Here is a 19,666-nt window from a genome sequence, read left to right on the forward strand (position 1 = left end):
CACAGTCATGACTTGTCAAACTGAACAGCTATGACACAAATGTGGAAATATAAATGTAAGTAGTGCATATTACACTCCAGTTCTATAATGTACTGTATGTGCATCTGGGAGTATGTACCAGACAGATTGGAAAGTGCAATCTGGGACCAAAATAATAATGCAGTGCAAAACATAGTGAGTTGATCAAACACGGTAGGGCAGTTTCAGAGTTGCATTTTGGTCACAATAATACTCACAATGCTTGAGCAGATTTAAATTAGAATATTTGCCCATATGCAGAGTTGTACATACAGATGTGTCCTTGTTCCTTCTACATGAAATAGCTTGCTGCATGCATAAGTATCGTGGTAGCAAATCCCAGATCCATGCTGTGACTAGCCGCATCATGCTTATGCACCATGCATTTCCGTGGAAGCGGATGTGCACAACCGCAGGCACACTATTCATGGTACACAAGCTTTGTTAAATATCAATCTTTATTATCAGCATGTATTTGTACCAGCCCTATTTAAGATATCTGTATAAAATCAGAAATCAGCATACAGTAATTGCAAAAGTCGCAAAGTAGTGATTTGTACGTTTTCCTACATTTGCCATCTTATTTACATTACAGCTGAATGCAAAGTCACTTACAGTGTACCTGACACACCAGAATACAGTATTCAGGGGTCTATTTACTAAGCTTTCAATGGAGATAAAGTGGATGAAGATAAAGGCCCTCATTCCGAGTCGTTCGCTCGGTAATTTTCTTCGCATCGCAGCGTTTTTCTGCTTAGTACGCATGCGCAATGTTCGCACTGCGACTGCGCCAAGTAATTTTGCTATGAAGATAGTTTTTTTACTCACGGCTTTTTCTTCGCTCCGGTGATCGTAATGTGATTGACAGGAAATGGGTGTTACTGGGCGGAAACACAGCGTTTTATGGGCGTGTGGATAAAAACGCTACCGTTTCCGGAAAAAACGCGGGAGTAGCCGGAGAAACGGAGGAGTGTCTGGGCGAACGCTGGGTGTGTTTGTGACGTCAAACCAGGAACGACAAGCACTGAACTGATCGCAGATGCCGAGTAAGTCTGAAGCTACTCTGAAACTGCTAAGTAGTTTGTAATCGCAATATTGCGAATACATCGTTCGCAATTTTAAGAAGCTAAGATTCACTCCCAGTAGGCGGCGGCTTAGCGTGTGTAACTCTGCTAAAATCGCCTTGCGAGCGAACAACTCGGAATGAGGGCCAAAGTACCAGCCAACCAGCTCCAAACTGTTATTTTTCAAACCCAGCCTGTGACATGGCAGTTAGGAGCCCATTGGATGGTACTTTATCTCTGTCAACTTTGTCTCCATCCAAGGCTTAGTAAATAGACCATTTAGTCTGAAAGGAATTGGTATAAAGTCATAGATTAAGCATGATGAGGCATGGCATGGTATTGGAACTTTGTCTTTTGTGATTTTGGCCCATATTAGTGACTTTGGGTTTGATGTATCAAGCAGTGAAATAAGTGAAGTGGACCAGCAACAAATCAGCTTGTACTGTACAGCTTGTACATAGCAACAAATCAGCTTGTACTGTACATAGAATTTTATAGAATACACTTGATCAGTGCTACCTGGAAGCTTATTGGTTGCTATGGCAACTTCTCCACTCTGGCCCACTTCTCCACTCTTTTCACTGCTTGATACAGCAACTCCTTAGTTGCATATATAGGTATATAAGTACTGTACATGAAATGCCAGCACCAGTAGTCAGTGTATCCTTGCATTGTATTTTTGTTGCATTAGTCACATGAATAAGAAGCATACAGATGGGTCCTCCCTGATCTTACACACAATGCAGCTAATTACACTTGAATTGTTGCACGTGTGTATGCATCGCATGTAAGATGAGGGAAGACACATCTGTATTTTGAGAAAAAATTCCTGGCAGACCACTTGGATAAGTCACAAGGTCCGCAGCATGCCAAAATGAGCCTACAGTATTTGGTGCAAATTGAGCAAAGATGTATGCGGAAACATCTGTGTCATTTTGATTCAAATGCAATCAGTTAACAAATTTGGGGGTGTTTGGAGATAGTGACTACCAATGTTATGAAGAAAAAATAGGCAATTGATCATGAGATAACCAGACTCTTTTATATTAAAAGTTTCATTTCAGTTGTTGTTCGATTACAGTGTCCATAGACCTCAGCCAAGAATTGCTATCTTTAACAAAATTCAGCTCTGTTCCTCTTTGTTTTAATTAATTAGCTGTGTCATTGTCCTCCTTTCTCCTTGTGACATATTCTTTGTGCTGTCTTTGTGCCGTGTTGTATAATTAGCATCTCCAGCTGTGTTGATCTATATCTGGTGTTTCATGATATCACACAAGCACGTAATATATGCCTGCAATCAGTATTTGATTTCACCTTTAAGCTGCTTACTCTGACAATATCTAATTATCACTTTTTTATGTCTTAAACGTTTCTAATACCTTCATGTGATATATGTATTGAATTGCTTTTTGATCTCATATTGCATGAGTTTCTTGTTTGTGATTTTGTTTCTCTTAAGTTTATTCACAGCATTTTATTCTGTAATTAATATACATTTCATACTGATTTTTATTCAAACCAGTCCTTTGTTAGTATAAAAATATTATACTTATATTTTGTAATTTTTAATGACACACTATCAGAATCTGTTTACTGAGCAAACAGTAATGGAATCATGCTTTCAAAAGCAAACATGCACAAAGACAAGCAAATAGAAACACCATAAGCCTCTTATCCTGCATATAACATCTCAACAACCACTTAAATAAGTCATTGACATTTAACTGTGTGAAAATATATCCATTTACCGATATGTACATAGCAAACAGAGAAGATTCAGATATTTGCTGTTGGAAGACATCAAATGTTCACGAAGTATTCACTGAGTTAAATGGCCATGAATAAATAAGGTACACATTAAATAATATTAGTATGTCAATCAATATGTGCAGACATTTCATTTTTAAAGCGATGCTAACCCAAATAGAGGCTCAATGTTTATTTTATATTATTTTGCCATTGTTTTCTGTTAACCAGATCTATATTCTGTATAGAGAGTCCATTAAAAATGTTAAAAAAAAACCTTATAGCTGTAAAGTTAAGATACTGGAAATACTTTTATATTGACATGGCATATGTGCCCTTTCCAGATGGCAGTCATGGAGAAAAGCAGAGAAGACAATGATCTCTTCTCCCATACTACTCTGGGTGGATCAGCATGTGATGCTATTGATAGGCTTATCACTAGGTGAAACTGCACATGCGTGAAAAAAGGCACATATGCATTACTGTTTAATATATTGGGAGACATCTCCAGTCTTTTGATAAGTCTTTGCTGGGACAGATTGTTCCTGCTTGGTCTCTCCAAGCATTATAAAATATATCAAAATGGCAGTACGGATTGTGTAATGGTTAGCATTACTGCCTCACAGCACTAAGGTCATGGGTTCGATTCCCGCCATGGCCATAAATGTGTGGAGTTTGTATATTCTCCCCGTATTGTATGGGCTTCCTCTGGTTGCTATGGTTTCCTCCCACAATCCAAAAATATACTGTTAGGTAAATTGGCTCCCTACAAAATTAACCCTAGCATTAATGTGTGTGTACATGTGGTAGGGAATATAGATTGTAAGCTCCACTGGGGCAGGACATGATGTGAATGGACAATTTTTCTCTGTAAAGTGCTACTGAATATGTGTGCTCTTTATAAATAACTGGTAATAAATAAATAAATATTAATATTGTAATAAATAAAATGTATGCTGTGAAAATGGTGATACTTTTAAACCACTTTTCAGATGGCTTTTTATATAGATGAAATAGTGTCACTATAATTCAAGATACAGTACTTAGGGGACAATGCATAAAACCTTTTAAAGAGGGCAAGTGGAGAAGTTCTAATTGCAACCAATCAGATTTTAGCTATCATTTATTTTGTACTTTCTATAAAATGACAGCTAGACTCTAATTAATTGCTATGGGCAACTTCTCCAGCTGTCCTCTAAGAAGATTTGAAACATATCCCAGTTAACCTCTTATGGAGCCAATACACTTGTGCGATGCCCCACGAAGCAACATCACGGGACATCGCACCGGCAGTTCAGGTGCGATGAATTCGCACCTGAACTGCCAAAGTGATTACCATGCGATCATGCGATAGATTGCATGGTAATTAACATGATGGGCACATCACCGCTGAGTGGGAGCCTCTGGCCGCTCCTGGTGGATGCCCATCGCACAAAAAATCACATGCGATCGCACTGCGATTTGATAAATATTAAGTGCAGCACATACTATCTTGAGAAGTGAGATTCGACAGGCGTGCCCACGCATCGCGTTGAAAGGTACCTAAAATGTGCATACAATCCTTTGATTTCTCTCACAGATGCGGTCGAAATCGAAGGTTAGCACCGATTATCTCACAAGTGTATGGGCACCATTACTGTAGCCTAAAGGCCAGTACTCACGGCCCGATGCTTGAGATATGTGTGCTGAGCGAACCGCTCAGCACACATCTCTCCCGGCGCTCAGCACAGCACCATCTGTGCTAAGCGTGCGGGGGGAGACGGGGGGGCGCTCATTTCACCCAGCGGGTGAAATGAGCGACCCTCTAGATTTGCCTGCATGCAGGCCATTCTAGCACCAGCAATAGCGATGCGCGGGGCTGCACATCGATATCGCTGTTAGGGCTACACACAGAGCAATCTTGCTGAAAATCTAAGCAATCTAGTCAGATTGCTTAGATTATCACTCCGTGTGTACCCCCCTTGACTGTATGACAGATAAAATTTATGACAAAGGAGTTAATTCAATTAGACAAGAGGAGGGTGTGTCCCATTGCAATGACAAAGAAGCCCCTCATTGTCTGATTTTGAGCAGGATTTGCAACTTTCTGTATGCAGCCCTATGGCTTTGTAAACAAAAATCAGGGAAAATGAAGCTACTGAAACTCACAGATGATTTAATTCCCCTCAAAATGTCTTCCATTGAGTTACTGTATTTACATACGTCTCTATTTGCCCCATATATTACAGTCCATGATATAATACTGTTTGTACTTGATTAGCTGTTTACATTTTAGCCACATCTCTGGCAGCAATGCTCAGATTGCATCTCATTATCTGCTAACAAAAAGCATTGTTTTAATCTTTGAGTCAAAAACAGATTTACTTCACATGTTACAGTCAATGGCTCTATTTCTTTTTATTATTTCATACAGATAAGCAATTATAGATTAATTGGATTATTATTATTGCAGTGAAAAGAACAAAATCCTTAATGGGGTGTACATTGATAATTGCAGCATTTAAAATTATTTGTATTTATTAGTGATGAGCGGGTTCGGTTTTACTCGGTTTTACTCGGTTCTCAAAACGGCATCTTATTGGCTCACGGATGTCACGTGTTTTGGATAGCCAATAAGATGCCGTTTTGAGAACCGAGTAAAACCGAGTAAAACCGAACCTCGCTCATCACTAGTATTTATATGTAGTGTAATAAAATTCTATAGCATATTACAAATAGAGGCAAAACTTTGAAACTGCTGTATTTTCTAGTTACTCTCCCTTTCATTTCTTCATTTACCCAATAAGTAATAGCAAAACAGAGAGCAAACAAATGAAAGAAAAATTGCACAAAGAACACTTTAGACAAGAATAAAACACGCTGGTCCCATGCACGTAAGCAGTCAGAGAACATTCTATTTTTATGCACATTGTAAAGGTCAGTTGACCCTTTTTCTATATATTTAACAAAAAAATGCTATATCAATACAGTTCAGTGTTGGTAATGATCTACTTATGTTGTGTTCATATGCTTGATGAATCTTACTACATATCATTATACTTACAAATGACTACATGGGCCATAAAAATACAGAAAGTATAAAGAAAACAAGGGTAAATCACTGTTCACAAAAATGGCTTTGTGTATAGTGGACATATCAATTTAATGTTTATTAGATTGGTTGATGATTTGATTGGTTGAAGATTTGAAAGTGTGTCCTACATACAGTATGTTCATTGTAGGCTACACTCAATCTGCTCTTGCAATCCTGCAAATCATTTGTTGCTTTAATTGCTTACAGATTACTTTTGCCATGCATTTAAATGAATACCATAGGTCATGTAAGCTTTTAATCAAGGTAATCCTGTGAGCAATAAGACTGATGAGGCTGTTTATGTATGAGTTTTGGTGTTTGAGATTAAAATCTGTATTGTAAATACTAAATTATGTTTTGAGAAAAAAGTTATACAATATACAATAATAACTTTTTACAAAATATCTATTGTATTATATCTTTATTAAAAAACAAACTAGCTATAAAATTAAACATTACATTCACGAATGTTAACTGCATTAACTTACAGAAAATGAATAAATAAGATAAACAGAAAAATACTACACAGCAATAATGAAATCGGGTTTTTTAATTAACTGTTAGTAATTAAACATAATGCTATATGCTATTAATCTAAAAAGTATGAATGTGTTTCTATTTAAGACTAAATGATAGTAAATCCTACAGTATGGAGGCTCTTAAAATTACATTACTACCATAGTTGTGAACATTTTTGTTCACTACTTAAAAATATCTGCAAAAAAGAGGAATAAGCAGAAGTTACAATGTATATAATTTTAGCCCAGCTGCATCACACAGTCATGGTATTGGAGAGCTAAGATACTAACATCAGAGTAACAGGATAAAAGCCACATGGGCATTTAGGGGTAACATTGTATAGACAGATAATGTCTAGACTGACAGTATGTAGGTTGACCAAATATGGTCGACGTGCATTAGGTAGATACTGACAAAAGGTTGGCCTATTAAAGATTGACAGTTACAAATGGTCGACAGGTTCAAATGGTTGACATGGCAATGGTCGACACACCTTTTTAAGGTTTTTTATTTTTTACACCTTTTATATACTTTGCCATCCACGTGGACTATGATTGAGGACTATGGACTATGATCCATGTGGACTTCCAAGTGTAGCGGTAGTGAAGTAGCTTGCCCGCAGCATGATGAGCAAACAGAGCCATTAAAGAGGACGTAGTAGACTAATTGGTGTTACCTGTGCTCTGACAGTGAAAATGACACCTAAAAAAGAAAAAAAAATCTATTGACCCTTTTGTGTGTCAACCTTTTCCAGTGTCGACCTTTTGTACCTGTTGACTTTTTCCTGTGTCAACTGTTCATAGGTCAACATTTTATCCATGTTGATCTTTTTTTGATATTGACCTAATGCATTTTGACCATGTGCCTCTAGTGTGGATGGGCATTGATATCATTTTTTTATTTATTTATACCAATACATTTTTTACGTTTATTGGTATTTTGATCTACTGTAATAATCTGTTGTATAGTGGCCCATATAACTTACCTAATTCATTGTGTGGATTGATTTTTCTTTTCCTACCTTAGCTATTTCATGTATCTGTTCTGAGATTAAGAAGATTAACAAATCTACTTGGTGTCTTCTCTGTGGCTCGCTCAGCCTATAAGAATCTCATAACAGCAAACCCTGCCCTTGGACCTGGCTTGGCCTGCAACTGCCCATTTGCAGTATAAAAATTGTAACAGTAAAATACTGAATTGATATTAATTACATGCTAATTTGATACATCACTTTGCATTCAAAAAATAAATACAGGTTATCCAATTGGCCATCCCTAGCTTCTAGTGAGGGGAAGGTACTAACTTACCTCTGGTGGTAGTGCAACTTTAAAACATCACTTTATGAATTGTGAAGCCAATTCTTTTTAATATCTGTTCTTTCAGTCACTAAAGTCCTTGGCAGCTAGTGTGCTAGCTATTCATGCTCCCGGACTGCACCATTGTTCAGAGGGATTGCTTCTTTGGAATCAATTTCTGACATGATGCATGCTTTAGTGCCTGGCTCTTTATATCAGACATTTGCTGGCATTACTGTGAAATACCAGTCTGCTGATTGAGGATGCTATGATTTACAAAGACAGAAAAGCTCCCCTGACATTGATCATTGCACTGACACACTTGAGTACACCTAATTAACTGTAAAGCTATTTACAGTGGTATGACCCAAATGTGTTGCCTTTTTTTAGCAATGTACAGGAAAGTCTCACCATTCAATAAATGCCACTAGGAGTACAGTACTATTTGATTTTATTTGATTTATTAATATTATCTGTCACAGCATTTCTTACTCTTGCAATATGTAAACTGAAAATCTTCATAATTTTGAAAGTAATAAACATATCGCCATATTTTTTATTTTTTTTAAATGAAATATATGCAAGTAAAATGGGAGTACTGTACATTATGCAAAACAAAGTATGGAAAAATAGTGTATGTTCACATACCCATACAATTATATTTATCTTAAAATATATATGCATCAGAATTGGCAGCATATGCAAATGGCTTACTACTAGGCATTGTCGTCATCATCATCATCATCATCATCATCATCGTGTACTTGCAAGTGCCCTACAAGGCTTACAGTACATGCTGGTCTACATGGGTCACATTTGTTTAATGCTCTTACTGAACTTAGCCTAAGTGAGAAGAGCCCACCATACACGCATTCTGCCTCTCTGCCATTTTTTCAAAACCCAACATTACACAATGCTGTCTGATGTTTCACTTGTTTAGAATAGAAACCACCAAACAGTATCTATTAAGCAGCATTTTTGTAAACCACCAACTGTACACACCAACAAAAAGTAGTTTTGATAGGCAACAAATGTTGTAGATATCTGGCCATAGATATCAGAGGAAGCTCAGTACATTAATTATGGGTGCAACCATTATGTTTTGGATAAAAGTACAAAATACACTAATAATTATCTTATGAAAGTAATAATACTGTATTAGATTACTATATTAGTGTATATTAATGTTCAATTATAATAATAGAACAACATTTTTATTAAATCTATTAAGTTTAAAATATTAATAGATTGCGTATGGGTAATTTTTGTAGCAGTGTGTCCTTATCCATTGGTGGTTTGGCCTTCTTTGAATGCTGTATATCAGTGGGAGTTTTACAATCACCTTGTAAATACATCCAGCGGGGTTGAGGTTAGACGTCTTGGCAAATGGCAGCAGCTTTATTCAGTCAGCAAACATTGCTTGATTCTGTTTAGTATAGGGCAATGTATAAGCTACACATTGTTTTATATTATACTTTCATGCAAACTAAGAGAAAACATACAAGTTTGTTTATGCTTCTCTTTTGTCTATTATATTTTTGGATCTCTTATTTGGACAGACTCACACTCTTACATTATGACCATGGTTAGTCATTAGGGTTAATAAACAAATCATATGTCGTCATTTTGGTATTGACATTTTAAATGTCAACATTATGAACATATCAACACATTAACCATGTTGACCAAAATGCATGTCTACATATAGATTGTCAAATTAATGACCATGTCGATATTCATAACTTGTGAACATTCTGGAATCGAACTTTTGCATGTCAACCTTCTGAATGTCATACCACACTTAAATATATGTGACTTTTTTTTAGGAAAGAATCCTTGAAGCTTTGACAGAATCTGAGGACCATAAAAAAAGCTATGGTGGGTCAAATCCAGTTTCTGAATCAACTAATGACAGACATATTTTGAAAACAGAATGTTTTGCTGTTTTCTAACATCACTTAGCATTCTGCTCAAGGAACAATTTTATATACAGTATTTACTTATTTAAAAATATTTTGATTGTATAACATGATTTATTTCTAATATGGTGCATGTTCAAAGACCATTTGCTATAAATGAAGATTTTTTTTAGATTACAATTAAATTATTCCTTGCTTTTATGACACTTTCATAGTAAGATATGTTCAAATTTGGTAAGGTAATTACATACCACTATGAAGTATTTTAGGAAATTGTTTTAGAGTTAATTAAAAATCAATAAAGCACAGTACTTTGCAACTTCACCTTTTAGTCTGAGTTTATTCAATTGTAATTTATTACCATGTCATTGGTTTGTGGTGTTATGCTGTAAATATTAAACTCTCAGACATTACGACTATTATGCAATTTTATTCAACATGTATATAGTCAGTGTATAGGGCATACAGGTAGTGGACAAAAAAAATCTAGAATGGATGGTTACATGTTGCACAATGGTTCATATCAAGGGGTCTATTTAGCAAGCTAAATTTTACTTAACTCATGTGGAAATTAATGTTTCCACGTGAGTTAGGTGTTCCAGTTAAGTGGGAAAGGATTAACGAAGAAGATAATGCAATTATCTTCTCCATTAATGCTTGCCTCCAACAATACATTATCACACTGTATACAACAAGCCATTGCATAATATTTTCTGCTATTCAGATAGCAGAACAATGTAAAATAAAATCCTTACATACTTACCTCATATAACCCAATCTGAGATTGGTGTTATATGAGGAACATCCTTATATCAGCCAGACATGCTGGTGTAGCTGGATCTCATCCAATCAATCCCTGCAGGCAGCTGAAACTCCACCTACTCTCCTTGTGACTTTTGTATTGCTCATTATTGATGTGTGGATAGCTGCCTACACCGTGCCCTTTTCAACCTCCTGTCAGGTTCCAGCAGTATCCTCCTGTTTGGTGCCCACGGTGGCACCCTATCCCATGCCCACAGCAGACTCCTATCCTATGCCTACAGCAGCCTCCTATCCTATGCCTTTAGCAGCCTCCTGTCCCATGCCCACAGCAGCCTCCATTCCCATGCCCACAGTAGCCTCCTCACAGCAGCCTCCTGTACCATGCTCACAGTAGCCTCCTGTCCTATGCCTTTAGCACCCTCCTGTCCCATACCTATAGCACCCTCCTGTCCCATGCCCACACCAGCCTTCTGACCCTTGCCCACAGTAGCCTCCTGTCTCATGCCTATAGCAGCCTCCTGTCCCATGCCCACAGTAGCACCCTATCCCATGCCCACAGTAGCCTCCTGTCCCATTTCTATAACATCCCACTGTCCATGCTCACAGCAGCTTCCTGTCTGGTGCCCATAGCAATCAATATTCCCATGCCCTCTGCAGCCTTTTGTACCTAGCCCTCGGTGAGCCCATTGGTTGCACTTCCATTGTTTAGCAGCCTGAATTATTAAGGGCACATCAGTGGCAGGTGATGGCAGCAGGCAGATTAAGCATGCACACTACTAGATAGAAATTTATTTTTAGATAAATGGTAAGAATGCCTATGGGTACTTTGCAAGGACTGTGTTTTTGTACCTGCTGTCACTGAAAGTTTTTTTCTGAATAGCAGGAAAAAGTAAGTGAAAATTGCTAATAATCACAACAAAATTGACTGAAAATATTCAAGTCAGTATCATGAATATGGCTTAATAGTCCCCCAAACAATTACATACAAATGTGCAGTAAGCAAAAAAATGTGCATTGTCTAATACTGTTGCACACTGTCTGTTATATGACCACAGTAGTTGAAGGATGAACACAGACAATAAGTGCTTGTTAGTGCAAGTTTTTTTGGAATGTTAGCAGCCTAAATTTAAAAAGCATTTCATCAATGTTTATGAAAGTATTCAGACCAAAAATATTGAGGCTCATTTAAAAATGGCAAAAGATGTGTTATGCATTTCTTTATAAAGTTTTTAAAGCACATGTCCAATTCAAGTAAGTGTGGTCTATCGAAAGCAGTTAAAAAAAATAAAAAAGTTCATTTTAGAATCACTACAGTACCTTAATAAATTGTGACATTTAATCATAAGTTTAAGGACACAACAAGAATGTATATACTGTATGTTGTGTTAGTTTTCTTGTGTTAGTTTGGTTGTTTGTATGTTCTTATTACACTAAAATTCCAGTTTTTCACAAAAGTGCATCTGTAAAGGGCAGCAAATATCTTATTCAAAATAAAAGAAATTGTTTGGGGTTACATAATCTTTAACTATTTGCAAAATGCAATACTTATTTACATGAAGGACAAAATAGTGCACCTGTCTGGAAACTAGGGAATGCATCCCTAAAGAGTCTTCTCCCTCCCAGCTAAATCACTTAAATAATCATATTATGCAAAATTAATCTTCTTTCCTTCAGTAAAACCTAGGAGTTGATAGGTGCCCAATCCTTTTGTAACAAGGGGGGTCATTTCGAGTTTATCGCAGCCAGCAACTTTTTGCTGCTGGTGCGATCAACTAATCCCGCCAATGGGGGAGTGTATTTTAGCTTAGCAGGGCTGCGTTCGCTAGTGCAGCCCTGCTTAGCTAAAAAAGTTTTGTGCAGTTGAAGAGTAAGGCTGGAGCTACTTACCCTGTGCGACGGATCCAGTGATGTTCCTCCCGGCTTTGACGTCAGACATCCTCCCTCCATTTGCCTGGACACGCCTGCATTCGGATGACCACTCCTCGAAAACGGTATCCAACGGTGAGTGTCCGCCCTGGAACACCTCTCCGCTGTCAATCTTCTTGTGATCGGCGCTGCGTCTCCTTTTTTCACTGTGAACGCCGTTGCCCGGTGACATCCAGTCCTACTGTAATGCCTAACTGTTAAATGGTACAAAAGTTGCCACCCTACATATGGCAAGAAAAGGTCTTTTGCACCATGGGACTGTACTTTGCATATTTATAAAAATGCTTATATTCAGTAAAGGTTATCACTGGATAATGATGCATTTTTGAAATACATTATTATTATTATTATATCATTATTGTTATATCTTTTTAATACAAATTAGCGCAGGGTTTCCTGAATTAAGTCCTCAAGGCACTTTAATAGTCAAAGTTTTAAGGCTATCCGTGCTTGTGCAGATATAGTATAATCTAACTGACTGAGCTACTTATTATGTCACCTGTGCTTAAGCATGGATATCTTTAAAATCTGAACTGTTAGGGTGCCTTGAGGACGAAGTTTGGGAACCACAGCTTTAGTAAATAGATAGCTGCTGCTTTGGGAAAACTCTGAACTAATGCCAGTGCAACATCTGCACTGGCATTAGTTCAAAGCTGTGTGTACTATAGGATAAAGAGGCAGCAATTTCCACTATTAAAGAAAATATGAGATTCTTATGATTAAAATATACAGTTTTATTAATAAACATTTTGATATTCTCTTATATTAATTAATAATTTAATTAAAAAAACTATTGTTTAAGCTGTTTTCCTAATTCAGTGGTGGACCCAATTTACATATGTCTAATGGTTGGCTGATGGTTTTTGTCCTGCAAATTAGTCTGTCACACCATGCATGCACTCTGTTTGTCTTGCGATGGCAGTCATAGTGTGGATTAGGATGCAGAGTGAGTGACAGTGAGTTTGTGGGAGGTAATGGGTGGCTACTAAAACACTGGCATGTTGTGACCCTTTTAATTGCCAATAGGGTTGCTCAGTGGTCTAATGGTGTGACCAATGTGTGTTCAATGTTGAGTCTTCATACACAAGCAAGAGGTTTGAGATGCTGGTGGTGGGCATCTTTATATAGATGGCAGGGGCTGTGGCATTAGCATACAGTATCTTCTTACATCCACTGTAACAAAGGCACATGTCCACTTCTAAATCGGGCCCTATGTCTCAATCTAAACTATGTGCATTAGATATTAAACCACACTATTTCAGGTAGAGAATAAAACAACATCATCAAAGTCAGCTATCCAATTAGAAATTGGAAATTCTCTTTTATGAAGTATTGCTTTCATTCAAACTTTTCCATGCTGTCTCCCTTTAAAAGTGGCCATTGTCAGCAGTTGTAAATTACACTATGAAATGTTACAGATACAGGAGCATATGTAATAGAGTCAATGTTTTCCAGAGGTGCGAGAGGCCAACAATCTCAGAGCATTTTTTAAAGCGGCAATCATAAAATATGCCTTGTAAGTGATTGCCACTTTAAAAAAAAAAGTCAGAAATCGACTGGTATCCCACAGCTTTGGCAAACTCAGACCCTATTACATATGCCCCATAGCCCTAAGTCCAGACTTTTTAACAAATTTGGATAAAATGGCCTGAATTGAGGGGTTTACTATGTGTTTCAATGAACTTGAAGAGGTTTTATTGTTTTTTTCTTTATAAAAAAACATAAACATGTGATACCTGCTGAGAATATGAATATACTGGACTTGAAGAGATGATCCAAGTTCCAATAAAATTTTTAACTTTAAAGCACTGTAGTTATTAGTGAGTGAGTCATAACACCCAAAAATTGGGAAATGGGGGTCAATTGCTTGAGCAGTGTTTCTTTTTCTAGACCTAAAGTAGATCCCAGATATGGGGCTTGGACATAATGGAGTGCGAGTCGGCCGGAGCTCCGAAACTCCAGCTGAACTCATACGTTTTTTAAAGCAGCAAATGTTTACAAGGCAAAACCAGGTTGGTTTTACCTTATAAACATTTGCTGCTTTAAAAAAACGTACAAGTTCGGCCAGACTCTCGGAACTCCAGCCGTCTCGCAATCCATTACATCCAGCCCACAGTGTTACCAATGTTTATTAGTTAGTGGTCTAATTTAAATTTGCAATGGGCATCTTATCTCATGGAAGTGAGAATGGCTACATGAATCTATATTGTTTGTATATCAAATGGTATGATGTAAAGAATAGTTAAGGAGTTTCCACTGCTTATAAAATCTAGATTTATGTGTACTTACAGGGACAAAGGACCAGATGTACTAAACCTTGAAAAGTGATAAATTGCATGGTGATAAAGTACCAATCAACCAGCTCCTAACTGTTATTTTTCAAACCTAGCCTGTAACATGGCAGTTAGAAGCTGATTGACTGGTACTTTATCCCAGTGAAGTTTATCACTTTTCAATGCTTAGTATATCTCACCCCCTGAGAATGCCTCTTGATTTCAAGAGAATACCATTTACAAAATAAATTAGTTCTATAGAAATTACCATACAGTACATACATTGTGCGTAAATGATAGACATTGGGACCATAATAAAGAAAAGCTATGGGTCCTTAATAAAAGATAGACATTGGGGCCATAATAAAGGGAATATACAGTATGTTTTACCTAATAAATCATAAACATGGGGACCATAACAAAGTATTCCATGGGTGCCCTAAGCAAAGACAAGGGAACAATAATGCAAAAAATGAATGGGTACCATAAAAATAGAAGAATGTACCATAAGAGATGTGAGTACCATGTTTTCTGTATATTTTGTCTTTGTTGTGGAGTTAGCTGCAAATTGTAATATATTTGTCAAATGTTATTGTCCGGTTATTATTATATAAATATAGAAAATAATAATGGATAATTTAAAATTTTTGGAAGTGCAGAAGTATTGTGAGTAGAAAAGACCATAAGGCTTGGTAATATTTTAATATTCTTAAATTACATAACTAACATATACAATATTCTGGTGTGCTCTGGGTGCTGGCACTCTGACTGCTTTTCCATCATTTTTGCAGCTATTACTTCTTTTTGAATTGACCCCATAGTATATATTTAAACATGTGCAAAATTTAATCTGTTTTCAGCAGTTGAATTAAAAAGTTATACTGTAGTTAGATCCTCCACAACCTGCCCTCATCCTATGGATGAGACAAATGAAATAGTAACTGAATTCAGAGCTTTGAATTCTATTACTTAGATTATTTGGAAAAAATGGATTTGGGTATCTTTTGCCAACATATATTACTGTATGCAATGGCTTCCACCTATGCTATTGGTAGCACTGTTGTGTACTATGTATCGTAGCGTCTGACTGTGCTGGAAAAGTGAATAATGGTATTTAGGAAATTGGTAGAATTCAGCAAGTACTAGTATAACCTATATATACATTGAAATGAAATCAAGCATGTCTTCCTTCCCACTGAGTACAGGATCTTAATAAGCACCTTTTAGTCACAAAGTGATTAATATACAAATAATGTTTTGCCCGGTTGAACAGTGCAACCAAGCATGGTTTACAATTATGACCACTACTTCTGAAGCATTTGACATATTACTTTAATACAAGCTTTATGCCACGCAAAAATCTTCAGCTTCTACAACAAAGACAGTAAAGAAATAGATAATGGTATAGAATACTGCATTGCCCTGACCATTCAGTCTGCTTAAGGGAAGGAAGATATTCAGCCAGTGTATCTATCTAGGGCATACAGTATTCACTTATTTCTTGTTTTTGTCAAGAGATTTGATAAATCTAGAAAGAACTAATGCAGAGATGGGTATCATTTTCAAATTAACCTTTTCTGTTTTCATGTTGCTTTACTAAGAATTAAAATGAAACAATAACAATTCTGTTGCAAGTTTAGATTTCTTACCCTATTACTCTGAAAGCTATTCTGCAGAATGAATTTCTTTGATAAAGGGTTGTAAAGCAGTTAGCAATGGATTGAGAATTTAAACTCCCCAGTGGGTTTGAAAAAAAACCAAGCAGACAGGGTATATGATAACAATGTCCTCGAATGCAGATAGCCCTGTGTGTATATAACTCTTAGCACATTTACAGTATGTGTATGTATTGTGCATATGTTTATCAAATAGATCTTTATGGTCATTTTAATCAAAAGATATGTCACTGCCAATAGCATGTCTTATGTTTTTTATTATGGCCAGAATAATTGCATATACCAATACATACTTTATTATTTGTTAAACTTTGCATACTACAATAATGGAAAGCCCAGTTCCCTTATGCCGATAATATATCAAGACTGTTGACATTTGTTACCTACTGTGTTTGGTTAAAAGTAAATATCTTATGATTCCCACAAAAAGATGCATTACTAGACTGCAGTCTTCAATATACTTCATGCAAGGTTGTGTTGTCCTCCAAAGTAATATTGGAAAATTAAGGACAAAAAAAAATATAAAAGCAAAACAACTTCCAGTCTGTCATTCATTTTTTCCCATTAGGAGTTGCTGCATGGACTATAAATGAGCCTTTGATTCAATTCTTTTGTTTAACAGGTTGGCAAGGCGATGGAATAGTCTAATTTAAAAGGGTTCCCATGGCACAAACAAGATTACCAGCTTATGTTCCAAAAAGTATTTATCTTTCTGTTCAAGATATACAAAATATATAAAGCTGCTTATTTATTGGTACTGCAAATGTAGCTTTGCATTACACATTTAACTTTGCAGCAAAAAGATAAAATATGTAACACTGCTTTGGGAACATGCACTGCAGTCTAAAACTTCAGCACTTTTTCAGATGAACAAGCAGCTTTGGTAAGAGGCTTACCATCTGTAATATAGGTTACCCAGAAATAAACAGACTATATGTTTTAGCACATGTCTGTCTGACTCATGAAGAAATGAATGCTCATATTAGTCATGGTTAGATAGTGCAAAACCTGTCACATTGGGTGTTTGTGAAGTGATACTTACTGCATATATATATATATATATATACACACTGTATATATACACACTGTATATATATATACACAATTTTATTTTTAGTTATGCTTTGTGGCTTTGTCAATTATTAGTTTAAAAGCCATCTCTTGTCTGAGTAGGCACATTTGGCTGACTGGAAAAAGTACAGAATAATATACAGTATCTTGACACATATTGGAAATAGATGTGCATTTTAGTATAATAGCGATGCTTTTACAAGAAAGAGAGATGAAGATTATAGGAAACAGCTCCATTTGTGTGAAAGCAGAAAAGATAATATGTCAGTTATAAGAAGCTGGGTGCTGTTTGTCAATGATTTGCATGTGCAGGCTCATTGTGGGGCTAGAGGGCTTCTACGATTGTCTGGCTGCACAGAGTACTGTATCATGTAGCACATCCTCATGTTACAATAACTCCAGATCATATAATACCATCAACAGTTGCTTCAGGGAAACATGATCATGTATTTAGACTTGTCAACATGTTATACAGTACATCCCCATAACACAAAATACATACAAATCAGCATTTTGCCATAAACAGAATAAATAAATAAATACGTTAGAATCTGAATATTTCTTGGATATTTATGCTACGTCAGTCATTAGCTCTTTATTCTTTGCCCTTAAGGTATTTTAATATCTAAAAATGAATAACATCCTATTATTACCTTGAACTGATGACTAAACACTGAATGTCTTTTACCTGAAGCCAGTACCTGCATACACAGTAGACAGACACATTTGTCTATTTGATGGTTATTGCTGTAGTTTGCTAACCCACAATAGCATCATTTTACATAGAACTGTTCAAAAATCATTTAGGCAATCAATCTACATATATATTTTTACCATGTCTTGTTCAATCCACTAGATGAACTTGCATGTATCATTTACTGCAAACCGGACTGAAGTGCAAAATCCCTATTTATAAAGAGCTTTAGTTTGTAATGCACTGCTGCAGCTGCCTACTAATTGCTTGATTTACATCTTACATTAACCAGACACACTAAATTAAAAGTTCCGATACTTACATACAAATAGTATTCATCTACATTACAATGCAGCAAGCAATGCTGTCATCTTGTTAAACAGAGAATGCATCCTGAATACAGAGATGCTTTAGAAATATCTTACCTTTCAAATTTGTTGCTGTTCCTGGAAATGCAGTATTGTCCGATTCAGCACCACAGCTTGAACATTTTCTGCTATTTACCATCTATTTCTGCTTATATTTTTCCAAGGAAGATTCTACTTGATTCTAACTCAGTCTTTTCCTCACAGTCACAGCATCACTTTTAACTCTAAGAGGCAGGAAAGCAAAGCCAAGGGGAAGCTCAGCCTGTGATTGGCTTTCATTCAGGGCTCCTGATTAATAAGGAGAAAAAAAAATCCTCTCTCACACAACACAGCAAGCCTCTGCTGAAAGAACTGCAGTACTTATCATGGGAAGGTTAGGGACTGAGAGGAACAGTGGCTTTTACTGGCAAAATGATTTGCAAGTGAATGTAGACGGAGAATGGAATGAACCTTGTTAAACACCACATCTGTATAGTGATTTTCTTTGTTTGAAATTTAACATAGTCATAATTTAAACTCTGCAATCTTCATAATTTTCATAATTTTGCAGGCAGCACAGACAAATGTGTGTGTATGTATGTGTGTGTATGTGTATATATATATATATATATATATATATATATACACACATTTCATAATAGAAATTACATTAATTTTAAATCAATATAGCAAAATTGTACTGGCATTGTTAAAGCTGAATAGATGCCCCAATTTTATGTTATTTTCTTTGTTGGCAATCTTATATAAGAAACCGGTGTTCAATTTTCATTTGAAGGAAAGAACATCTATTCTGCTGCAAAATCCTCCTTCTCCTTCTGTTCATCACATAAATCACCATGCTTCTCCAGGCTTATTTACCCTTGAGTTTATATCTACTATGCCATAGCAGGCCAAACTGATTTCACTGCTAAATAGATTTTGTAGCTCTCCTTCACACAAACATGTACGGATATTGATATTTAGACATAGTTTATTTTTTTAAAAGTATGAAAGATATTTGATAAAAAGAAATGACTGATTGCGCTATATTACCAGGTGCATATATGAATAAAGACACATTTAAAAATGACCTCTCTGGTTTTTATTTTGGTTCAAGAAATATCACAAATGTAAATATATAAAAATAAAAATATATAAAAACTCAATATGCATGCATATTCACTATGAGCTCACTTAAAAAATGTAACACTATTTCTATGTTTAAGCATCCAGTGCTCAGATCTATTTTAGGGACAGTTATTTCTTCCACTGATGTATGCAAA

The 19,666-nt window shown here is 36.2% G+C and overlaps 1 protein-coding gene across 3 annotated transcripts in view; it reads right to left on the reverse strand.

Moving 5' to 3' along the window:
• The window catches only part of LOC134927886 (cadherin-10-like), a 680,078-nt gene extending 661,401 nt beyond the window's left edge, over positions 1 to 18,677 (reverse strand). For all 3 annotated transcript variants that reach the window (XM_063922965.1, XM_063922966.1, XM_063922967.1), the window contains exon 1: positions 18,462 to 18,677. The gene's annotated coding sequence lies outside the window, so the exon portion shown is untranslated. The remainder of the gene's footprint in view (positions 1 to 18,461) is intronic.
• Between the last annotated feature and the right edge of the window lie 989 nt (positions 18,678 to 19,666).

The sequence above is a fragment of the Pseudophryne corroboree genome, chromosome 5 (assembly GCF_028390025.1).
Source record: "Pseudophryne corroboree isolate aPseCor3 chromosome 5, aPseCor3.hap2, whole genome shotgun sequence".
Lineage (NCBI taxonomy): Eukaryota > Metazoa > Chordata > Amphibia > Anura > Myobatrachidae > Pseudophryne > Pseudophryne corroboree.